Genomic DNA, 9,466 nt, shown 5'->3' with positions numbered 1-9,466 from the left:
TTCCAACATCCTCAAGCTGGCTTATTTTCTGTTTCATGATCCTTGAATAATTCTTCCAGAAAAATAAATCTCTTGTTTGTAATTATGATGTCCTACACAAAGAGGGGTTTTTGCTTATTTGTTGTTTTTTTCTTATTTTATTCTGCAGTAACACCTATTTGCTGAGGGAAGTAACTTCAGTTGTAGCTGGAGGTTGTCCCCCTGCCAAGGCAGAACTGGCTAGGCTGTGTTTCCCTGAGGCACTCGGCTGTTGGCAGCTCTTACCCTTCAAGCCAAATGTTGCCTCAGCTGCCACAGTTCATTCTCTGCTAACTCTGGACCAGGAAGGACGGGTCTTTTCCAAAATGAAACTACACAAAGAACTAAGTTAACTTAATTCGCTATGTCTAAAGGCACAGCTTAAGTCAGTCCCTTTATGGAGGGCCACTACTTATATTTCACCTCATCCACTGTGTGCAGCAGCAAGCAAGGAAATACTTGTGTGATTTATTAGAAGGCTTAAGCCCAAAGGCACAGAGCTCAGTACCAGTCTGTACTATGACACCTGCTGTTGTGGCAAGTCATTAATATTTAATTTTCAAAAGTATGTCAAAGAACTAGACTTTAAAAATCCGATTAGCCTAAATCTAAGATGGAGTGCTTTGAAGATTGCCACGTCATAAACACAAGAGGCCCGTGCCTCTCTGCTTCTCCCTGTACCTATGCCTTGGTTCTGCACATGCTCAAAATATTTGGAGCAACCATTGCTCCAATCCACTTGTGTTCTTCACCTAGTTTCTGCTTCACAAGTCAGGAAGTTCTCTACCTGTTGGTTCTGCTCATTTTGCAAAGTGCAGGTTACCTAGAAAAACTAAGTGCTCTATTTCCTTTAACAAGAGAGGTTATTACTCCTATGATGCATACTAAAAAAAGCCACAATCATTTAAATGGAGGAAACAATCCAACAGCTACCAAGATTTGAGCTGGACCTACTAAACTTACTGCATCAGTGTTCCCACAGTATCTCACTGTCTACTCAGATGATTATGCACATTCCCTACTGTGAAGGCCTTTCTAATTAGAAGAGCCTGACCAAAGGATGAGAGAGTGGAAGAAGAAATAATTAAGGTTAAACACAGGGACCACAGTTCCAGTCAGCTGAACTGATCAAATATATTCCCTCCACTAAACAGGCAAAGCTTTTTTTTCCTCCTTTCCAATTCCATCTCCCTTTTTCGTCTTTCTACCTCTCCTGTCCTGGCTGTCCTTGTTTCAGCCATGTATTTCAACCTCCACCCAGCCCTTCCAATTATCAAACAACTCCATAAGCCAGTTCCACTCACTAATCTTGCAGAATAAATATAAGACCACACCTTTCCCCCCAAATTTTCTGGAAGGCTAAGGAACAGGCTTGTGAAGGAGTAAGAGACAGTGGAGTGAGGGAAAGGCAGGAATGCATTCCAAGTGGGCATCACACTGGAATTAGTCACTTGTGTCTTCACTCTAGCTCATCATCCTACTGGAATCCCAATCAAGATAATTTTATTGAATTCTCATATTTTGCCACTTTTGCCATCACTTTTATATTGCACATTTATACATTTCAACAAACAGAGCAGTTAGAGCAAGGGAACAAGGAAGGGCAGTGCTTGCTGCAAACACTGACGAAAATGTGATGCTGAGAGTCTGAACCCACTGCCAGTTGTGCTGCATAAAAGAAAGCAGGACTGAAACTCTGTGGAGGCAGGGAGCTGTGCCTTGGACAGCACTGCTCAGGAGAGAAGAATCAGCATCCAAAGTTGCCATGTCAGCACGACACTGCAGAACTGCCAGGGAAACAGAGTATGATGCCACATGTTCTCATCTGGGGAGAAAAGCCTCAGCCTTATCTCTGTAAAACATTGCAATGGGACTACACTGAATAGAAGAATTATTCAGGGGTATTATATTTTGTCTGTTGCTTTTTAAATGAATGGTTTTTAGGCATACAACAGCCTCTTCTTAGATAATACATTTATAATCCTCACTACTGTTAAGCTTGGTGTCTGGGAAATAACAGACAGCCCCAACACAGCAAAGTCCAGAAAGGTCCCCCCCAACACAACCAGAAGCAGCAAGTTCTGATTATTGCTCATAAAATAAGGGAGGTAAATGAAGGGAATCAAGGGACAAGCCTGAAAAACTTATTTTGCATGTGTCATTGCAATGCACAACACATTTTTGTAAAAAAAAAAAAAAGTAAAATAGAGACAAAACCTCATTTTTAATATAGTAACATTTGAGTTAAATGTCAAACTAGGACAACAATTTCAGCACCAACATGCAAAAAATCACACCTAAAAAAAGTCATAAGCACCCATCATAAAAATACAACTAAGTGGATGCTCTTGGAAAATGAATTTGTACAGGTATTTCTTGGAGATTAAGCCCCCAGTGCTGCAGCTACTCTAAGCTAAGAGCTGAAAAAAACAGAATGTGTCAAAGAAGAGGAAATTGGTAATATATTAGAGAAGACCAAATAAGGCACTGGGATGTGCAGTTCTGTACTGGGCACACACACTGAAGCCTGTTGTAGCTGCATCTTTGACATGCCACTATGGTCTTTGTCTCCATTTAATAAAATAACTTTGAAAAAACCAGGTGACACGCTTGCAAGCAGGGCAAATAAACTCATAGGAGTAGAAAAGTTGATTTAATTTTCCAGGTTTCTCAGTGATGGCTTGAGCAGGTGTTCTAGTAGTGTCTCTTTTCAGCCTGGACCTGGCCTGTGCTGCAGCCAGCCAAGCTCTGCCAGAACGATTATGCAAGGGAACACAGGGCCAAATGACTGGGATGGGATTTCCCTATCTCTGCTATCCACACACATTTGTATTTTCCTACCTGTAAAGTTTGATTTTGTTGGTGCCTGTGGTTCAGCAGAAAAGCTGAAATAGAAGAGGCAAGTTATACTTTTACATTTCCCGCTGATTTTTATGCCTGGAGTCTGTCATGTCATCTCCGTAGGCTTTAGCTTCCAGAGATGGAAGTCCAGGAGAGACAACTCTGCAGAGGAGGGCTCTTCCTCTGCCAATATTTCAAAAGAAAAAACATTTGGGCTGAAATGAAATCCCAAGGTACAAAGCACCAAAGGTTTAAAGCCCTCACTGAGCTTTGCAGCTCAAGACCAATGTGCACTAAGTAAAACAGGTTTCAGTCTCTCCACCTCTGCTCACAGCCATTCATGTCTCTTAGGTAAACACTGCTCCAATATCACAGTGACACACATTTACAACAATATGGAATTAAAAACTAAATTAAAGGAAGGGGAAGGGGAAGAACATGAAAAAAAATACATTTTGGCACAGCACTGAAGATTGCTATAAGTCTTTAATAATCGACAAGGCAGAAAGTCCTGGGGTCACAAGAAAACCTGGAAAGGATTCCTGGCTTCAGCCTACTATTGATCCATTACATGGCTCTGATAGTGACTTAACATCTTTATGTCTCTATTTACTTCCACATGTGAGAGCAGCTGTAATAACCTTAATTATGGTTTGCAAAGGTTAATCACCTTATCAGGAGCAATACCGATGGTACAGGACTGCAAGACCCAAAGTATAGTTTACTTATATAATTTACTTATTTGGAGTTACCTCATTTTATTCCTTACTCGCCTGTGATTTTGTCAGGGAATAAATCCCTATGATGGGCAGGACATATTCAGAGACTGATTATGTGAAATATCAGGAAGAAATGAAAAGACACAACCACAGAACCACGACACGAGCAGTCTGGCTAGCATCTCCCAGGAAGCTTAAAGGTCTGTACATGTATTTTCAGTTGCCAAAAGATAGTTCAAACAAATAGAAGGCTTTTGGTACCCATTGCTTAGTTTCTTCATTCTAGTCACAAAATAAAGCATGAAAGGAGTTCATCAGGAAAATGTGCTGCTAACACGCTCCAGTGGCTGGCTCTTGAGAACAAAGGTTTCTGTTCACAGTGCTTATAACCAGCTCTCAATTAAGTTAGCTTTCTTCTACTCTCTATTAGGCAAGACACAGAGCTTATAAATTATAAATAAATGAGACTATAAGGACAGACTATATTTTGCACATTCACCTTTGAAGAACAGCATTTGAGTGCAGATGAGACCTACAAGTCTCTGAGACAGGACCAGATTCCCTTCCAAATTATGCCTCTATGCAAAAATAATCACAGCACTTAATGCTGCTTTTTTAACTCACAATTAAATGAGGACACTGTTTTTTTGTCCAACTGGCAGTGGAATTACTTCCAGAGTAAGCTAGATTTGATCCAAGAAAGTTTTTTTTCTGAAATTGATGTGTAAATATAACAAATACCTACAGGTAAGGAGTGCATCTACATTGTTTTGTCTAAAGTGCCTTAAACTACTTCCCAATTATTGGGAAAGGTTGGAGAGTTACTTGCAAGCACTGTAGGAAACTATTTACTCAGAAATGCAAAAGCCTTCATATAAAATCCAGACTACTTTTTCTTCATGCCTATTTTCTCATTTGCTTCATCCCAATGAGAATCCTCTTCTCTTTTTACTACACCAGCCCTACACTGTAAATCTTCTCCCAGTTTGGATTTGAGAGCAGGGACATGGGACACACTGGAAAGCATGCTAAGAGAGCACGTCACATTGGAAACATTCCCTCCTCCCATAGTAGTCAAAGCAACATAAACCTTCAGGTGCTTGCTGCTGGTACCCATCTCCAGGTATATTTTTTCCTCACTTTATTTTGCTTCCAGCATCATAAAGTTGCCAAACATCTTCTTCCCTCTTGTCTCAAAAATTTTCCAGCTACTAACAATACTGCCCTCTGTATAAGCTTGTTATTTTACATTCCAGAAGAAGAGTGTAGAAGAACAAATAGCAGCTGTTTATACTAGCATTTCTTCTGGAAATAATATGTGTGCATGTACATTATGCATCTATGAGTAGGTTTTTGTATATATATACACATTTGCACAAAAGCATATAGAAACTTATATACAGATGTATTCCAAAGCAATTTATCTGTGAGACAACCTCTTTATACTCGGTAAATGTAATATGAAACAGAGGGAACTTTCATTGGACATACTTTTGAGATGAAAAAAAAATTATTTTATGAAGGGAGAGGGGCTTCAGAGACTAATACTAGCAGGAGAACCCTTTAAGAATACTTCATCACACTGCTGTCATGGGAAAAGTTGTTTCCATGGATGGCAAAGAAAAGGAAAAGACAGTAAGATATCTGAGATATCTGTAGGCCAGTGCTGGAATAGAAGGAAATACTATATAAGTACAAATCCTGAGAAACAGAGACTTAAAAGTGGGGTAGGCAAATTAGACTACATTAACACAATGAAGCCCTCACTTAAGAGTCCGGGTCTTGATTGCATGCCATTCTTCAAACTGAGAAATTTTTACACCAAAACATGTTATATGGATTAATCTGGTTTACCTGTATGTTTAATACTGTCAGAAATGGGTTTTTGTGGAAAACCTCACAGCCAAAAAGTGCATAAGAGAGCCTTGAAACATTAAATGCCTAGAGAGTGCCTGTAAACAAAAATAGTAAGGGTTCTACACACAGGAAAATTGCTGGAAGCTACAACCACTTTGCAAACTTACCTGCAGTTCTTGTGGCAGAGTTTATCTTCTCTGCTAAAACTGGCAACACGATGTCTTAGGCATCAGACTTCATGGTCCTGAGCTTTCCTAAGCTAGAGGGGCTCTGCTCTGGGGGTGAGTGTGGGGCTGTAAGTCTGCACCTGCAGTGATGCTACAGGCTGCAGAGCGCTGCTCAAGTGTCTGTGACCAGTGCTCCACAGGGATTACTTAGCTCCTGAAAACAAAATTCTTTCTCAACATGTAAAACTATGGCACCTACAGAGGAATATTTACCAGAAGCCCCAGGATCTTCAAAATTGCCTAGAGGAAAATCTCTATCGTAGAGAAAATTTGTATTGTAGAGAAAATTTGTATTGTAGAAAATTTCTACTCGCTTTTCCTCTCACTCCCTCACCCCCTCCCCCCAAAAAAATGTGTCTGGAAAGAAACGAGCACAGCTAACTTTCCTCATCTCCCTTCTCTAAGGCCATTCATAGACTGCCCTCCCTCCTGCCTTGTTTCAAGGCCGGCTTCTAGGCCAATTGCTAGGGAGCTGAAAGTCAAAGATGGCAGCTTTGGCACGTCCAGTAACAATCCCTCATGCTTGCTGAATGGTGAATTACCTCCAGACAGTCCATTCTTTCTTTCCTGTTTTTCCAGACTGGTTTCTATTCAATTAGCTGCTTTGTACTTGCACAATCAACAGCTCCACAGCCTGCCCAAACACCGCGCTCACTTCTGCCATAACATTTGTCAGCCACACCTGCATTTTCTACCACTGTGTTTTTGCCTTCTCTGCATGAATAGCACTTCATTTGCAGCATCTTCTTGCAGAGCAAGCGTGGCCTTTGGCTTGTTCTGGCTGACCATGACTTGCAGCAGGCTGCTCAAGGGAGAAGGTTCTTGGCAGCTGAGCCATAGGCATGAAGGGCAGATCACAAGGGGAGAAAGTGGTGACACGCTCCAGCCCATGGGCTGTCTTAAGCAAGAGGCAAACAAGAAATAACAACAAGGAAGCAGAGAGTCCTACAATTCAAGCACCTTCTAAGTGCACAACAGAAGGACAGATGGGAGAAACCTCTGTCAGCCAATGGAGCATGTAGCAGTGCCAGTATATTTCCATACCATGCAGATGTCTGTGTGGAGATTGACACAAGGCAGCTCCCAGTACAGACTTGCTGAGGGCCTTAGAGCAGCAGCATTGCCTCATCTCACAGCCAAGAATCCCTCCCAGTAAGGATGAAATTATGGCTTTCTTGAACTGGTTTAAGTTTTTTGACAGTACACAAGCATTGCCTCCATAAAAGCCAGGCAGCTCCTAATGGTGCATCGTGTCTGCCTCACCCCTACTTCTACTGAACAAAAAACATGCAGCAGCCCTTCAGCACCTGAGTTTTCCAAATGATCAGTAGACCATGGGAAGAGGTGCACTATTACTTAACAAGACCTAATTCCATTGGTCTGAAAAAAGTTCGCATTTCTCACAACAGTAGAAAATTTAATTTTGCTCTGCCTATCTTCCAGAAAATTTTAAGTCTCATAATTTGTACAATAGCAGTGGAAAAAATAGTCTCATGACTCTGTTATCAGACCATTTTATGTAACATGTTTGCAGTGAATGATTAAACAAAAAGATTATTGCTTAGTACGTTTTGAGTAGTTGCCCAGAAATCATGCATGCAGAGCCAAATACTACCGTTGATGCTGAAGCACTTTTAAAAGGATTAACTCAAGTAGACAGCGCCAAAATTCATCCTTTGAATAGGGAGGTGTGCTTGCCATTGAAATGTCAGTGACAAAGTCAACATTGATTTGAAACTTGACACAAAATGCACCAAGAACATCATTCTCCTGCTGCCTTAGAGATCAGTGCTGGTGTACACTGAAGGACAAATATGTGGCAATGAAGGCGGCGATGGCCACGCTTTGGGAAAATGGGGATGTGTGAGTTCATGCCTTTGACAGTTCTCTTTGTGTTCCCTGTATGAAAATCATAAACATTCACTAGGCTGCTCTGGAATAATTTATATCTGTAATGCTATGAGTGCTGTCAACAGAGATTTCATTATTTAAGTTTCAAATGGTCCCTGAGTTGCTGGTTCCTTATCAATTTTCAGATCAACAGGTCTGTTATAAATACTTGGGCATACACTATCAATCACAGAAGAATTGACAAGGTTCTCTATTATTTAAAAAATATGGGGGGGCTAGTGCCACCTCACAAAATGTTGTGAAAAGCAAAACCAAAATGAACTACAAATGCCACTGCAGATTTTATAACTAATTATCTTTATTAAATGTTTTTGCAATTCTCTCCAGTCTAATGGAATGACTTGTCTGTACTTGTAAGTTAATTCTGACCAGGACAGAGTAAACGTACTTTGCAATAACTGTTGCAGAATAACTCATGTGTGAAAACTTGTTCTGGAATCAGTCTGCCTCGTTCCATTTTAGATTAATTCACTCACTCTGAAAGGAAGAATTTGGGATCTGACACATATCAGAATTGAAATCTCTTTTTCAGATGTACTTGAGTTTGATATTTTCTCTCACTGTTCTTCCTTTTCCAGTAGGCTTTTTGATATACATTTAATTTAGCTCTGCAGTGAGGATAAAGGGAATAATAAAAGAGAAGGGAGTTCTTCTGGAGAACCTCTTATTGATTAATTCCTGCTGACAGCCTTGAATTCTACAGCAGATATTGTAACTAATGTTCTTAGGGTATCTGTACCTTTAGGTTCAGAACTTCAGGACCACAGTACCCAAGACCCTTTTGTGCTTTGCATAGCAGACTCTGTCTCAGTAACTCTGAAAGGAGTAGGGAGAGGACCAGCTTATACACTACAGCTGCACAATGAATGACCACGACATCCAATAACATTATTTTTAGAGATATCCATAGTTTTGCTCAAAATTTTGGTTACCATAATCTTCTAGAGACTCTGAACACAGCAATGATGACACTGGGAATCAGAATCAGTGGCTCTTTAGACAGTGTTTTACTCTTTTTGCCTGCAAGACAGATTAGAAATTATTTGATGCTCATCTCCAGAACCATCTAGCAGGCCAGAACTGCTTACTCAATAACTTTTAACTCTTGTAGAATGGGATGGTCAGCCTCCTCCAGTGTGGTTCATAAAGTCAAAAAGGAAATATTTCTCTGTATATGCAGCCACTCTTTCTATTGGGAATGTTTGTACAAAAAATATATATAAAAAGGAAACACAATAAAAATTCAAAGTAGTGTCAATAGATGACTTCAGATCATGCAAGGCACCCAGTATTTCTTTTCCTTGGCTCTAGTTCTGACAGAGCTAAAAGCTGGTGCTCTGAACAAAATGGGTGATTGTATCCTACCCCTGGATTAGCCAGGCAGGAAGCCCATGTTTCAGTACTGTGCTCTTGAGCACAAAGCATACACCTGGGGTGACGATTTGATGTGACAATTTTAGGCTGGCTACTACCAGATCAAAACCAATGTGGCCATAAGCCATCCTGAGCTGATTCAGTGCATAAACAGCTGACTAAATTTTGGGGACAGAGAGAGTGGAAGTTTATTTTGACAAATATTATGCTGTATGAGGCTTATACTGTAGTAGTGCAGATAGTATAGAGTCTATAAAATGTATGTGATGTGCTTTGGTAAATTTGACAGAAATTCAGTCATCAAGTGTATTCATCTCATCTCTGTGGAATCATGGCTCCAGAATGCTTCAGAAGTGAGCAGAGCCAGTATCTGGTCCTGGGTGATGTGCCCTGAAGCCAGAAGTTAGATCCCAGTCTGACACAGTGCCCAAAAAAGGCATCCAGTTCTCTGGAAAAACTGGCAAGTGTAAATCACCACATGAGGACTTAGGTGATCCTCGGACTGTGCTGGTGAAGAAT

Source organism: Camarhynchus parvulus, chromosome 4, assembly GCF_901933205.1.
Source record: "Camarhynchus parvulus chromosome 4, STF_HiC, whole genome shotgun sequence".
Classification (NCBI taxonomy): Eukaryota; Metazoa; Chordata; class Aves; order Passeriformes; family Thraupidae; genus Camarhynchus; species Camarhynchus parvulus.
Note: the sequence above shows the minus strand (reverse complement) of the source record.